The sequence below is a fragment of the Pseudorasbora parva genome, chromosome 1, assembly GCF_024679245.1.
Source record: "Pseudorasbora parva isolate DD20220531a chromosome 1, ASM2467924v1, whole genome shotgun sequence".
Taxonomy (NCBI): Eukaryota; Metazoa; Chordata; class Actinopteri; order Cypriniformes; family Gobionidae; genus Pseudorasbora; species Pseudorasbora parva.
This window is the reverse complement of record NC_090172.1, coordinates 24,382,010-24,384,935: the sequence shown is the minus strand read 5'-3', so window position 1 is coordinate 24,384,935 and position 2,926 is coordinate 24,382,010.

The window sequence follows — 2,926 nt, the reverse complement described above, 5'->3', positions numbered from 1 at the left end:
GTTGAAAAGTGACGACAAGGGGTCCGGGTCAAGCGTCCATATGTGACGAGTTGGGTGTGAGAATGGGTTGGTCAGTCATATCCAACGTAAAGGAGCCGAGAATGAAACTGTAACCACAAACATTATCTTAAGTGAACTGGTTTTATTAGATAAGCCTTAATTTTATTAAAACATAAAAAAGTACTATGGTTTTGCATGTGGAAATTATATTTTAAATCAAGGACTTTACGTAATATGGACAATAAACAAGGAGTTGGTTTACTCGTTCTATGGTATACTTTAGACATAAAGAACATATACGCATTTGCTGATCATTGCCTGTAATGTGTGCTGTAGTTGTGCAATTTTCTTTCTAATCCGACCTGAAGGATAAAAGACTTAACCGTGAACACAAACACCATTAACTTAAGTGAATAAAAAAGGCAATAACCAGCAAAATGCACTCACGCAAAAAACTTTATTTGATTGTTTCGATATGCATTGACACAGATTACTTCATTTGAATGTTTCCTTCATATAACAGCACTGAGAAATGCATAAAAAACATAAAAGAAATGCATAGTGGCATCTTTTGCATGATGACATCAGCAACCATAATAATCTGCTTTTTGAACCTGTTCATTGAGCCGAAATGTTCATCATCTGTGTCAGCTCTGTGTATTCATCTAATTTGTTTTTCCTATTTAAGTTCTCCTGTTTCCTTCAGTCTCTGTCCGGTCTCGTCTATGTATAGAGTGTGTTGTTAACCCTGCCTGTATTCACTCACCTGAGATTCCTTGATCATTAAACTTAGTTTGAGAATTGAATCAGCCCGTCTTCGTCTTCCTGCCTATACACATCTGTGACAAATAAGTGGGTTTGTCATTGTACTTGTTTGTTTTTGATTAACATCCAGAGAATTAAGGTACTCAGGGTGAATCTCATCCACCCCCGGAGCCTTGCCACAGAGGAGCTTATTAACTACCTCGATGACTTCAGGTGATGGACGAGTCCCAATGCATATCTTGCAATGCAGGCAAGTCTCTGGATGTTTTGGGGCTGTCTTGGCTGACACGCTTCTACAGGATCGCGGGACAGTACCTATGGACTGGCAGACTGGGGTGGTGGTCCCTCTTTTCAAGAAGGGGGACCGGAGAGTGTGTTCCAACTACAGGGGAATAACACTTCTCAGCCTCCCCGGGAAAGTCTATGCCAGGGTACTGGAGAGGTGAATTCGGCCAATAGTGAAACCTCGGATTCAGGATAAACAGTGTGGTTTTCGTCCCGGTTGTGGAACACTGGACCAGCTCTATATCCTTTCCAGGGTGCTGGAGGGTCCATGGGAGTTTGCCCAACCAGTCCACATGTGTTTTGTGGATTTGGAGAAGGTATTTGACTGTGTTCCTCGTTGCACCCTGTGGAGTGTGCTCTGTGAGTATGGGGTCTGGGGCCCCCTGCGTAGGGATGTTCAGTCCCTTTACAAACGGAACAGGAGCTTGGTCCGCATTTCTGGCAGTAAGTCAAATTTGTTCCCGGTGCAGGGCTGCCCTTTGTCACCGGTTCTGTTTATAATTTTATGGACAGAATTCCTAGATGCAGACAAGGGCCAGAGATTGTCGGGTTTGGGGACCACATAATTTTATTGCTGCTCTTTGCAAATTATGTTGTCATGTTGGCAACCTCAGACCAGGACCTTCAGCATGCACTGGGACGGTTTGCAGCCAAGTGTGAAGCGGCTGGGATGAGAATCATCACCTCCAAGTCAGAGGCCATGGCTCTTAGTCAGAAAAGGGTGGCTTGCCCACTTCAGGTTGGTGGAGAGTTCCTGCCTCAAGTGGAGGTGTTCAAGTATCTTGAGTTCTTGTTCACAAGTGAGGGAAGGATGGAACGGGAGATTGACAGACGGATCGGTGCAGCATCTACAGTAATGCGGGCGATGTACCGATCTGTCGTGGTGAAGAAGGAGCTGAGTTGTAAGGTGAAGCTCTTGATTTACCGCTCAATCTACATTCCTACTCTCACATATGGTCATGAGCTGTGGGTCATGACCGAAAGGACAAGATCCTGGATACAGGCGGCTGAAATGAGCTTTCTCCGCAGGGTGGCTGGGCACTCCCTTAGAGATAGGGTGAGAAGCTCGGTCACTCAGGAGGAGCTCAGAGTAGAGCCGTTGCTCCTCCACATCGAGAGGAGCCAGCTGAGGTGGCTCGGGCATCTATTTAGGATGCCTCCTGGATGCCATCCCAGGGAGATGTTCTAGGCATGTCCCACCAGGAAGACCTAGGACACGCTGGAGGGATTATATCTCCCGAATGGCCTGGGAACACCTTGCTGTTCCCCCGGAGGAGCTGGAGGAAGTGGCTATGGAGAGGGATGTCTGAGCGTCTCTGCTTAGACTGTTGCTTCTGTGACCCGGCTCCGGATAAGCAGAAGATGATGGATTTATGGATGTTTTTGATTAAGAATAATAATGAACCCAGGTTTCAAGCAATTGTTGCCCCCAAATTGTCCCCCTTTACTGTAACTTTTGATCAAATGAATGCACCTCATTGGTAAATACAATATTTACTTTATTATTTACTTTATTGATGGGGAAGCAGTGGTTTGTGTTGGTGGTCTAAAAACCAGAAGTCTATCCCTGGTTCCACCTGACTAAGTGTTGAGGTGTCCATGAGCAACACACCTAAGTCCAGCTGCTCCTGACGAGCTGGATGGAGCCTTGTATGGCTGACACTGCCATCGTTGTATGTATGAATGAGTGATTTTTTATTTATGTGCACAGTGTATTTTTTATGCTTATCAGAGTGTCTTGCCTGGACATTAACAACATGCTAACAACAAACTTCATTAATATTTATTGCAAGTCGACTCTCCCTTGTGGAGCGCTATTTGTGTTACATGACAGTAAGAATGCAGCCTTAACAGGCAGCTGACTATGTAGGCATTA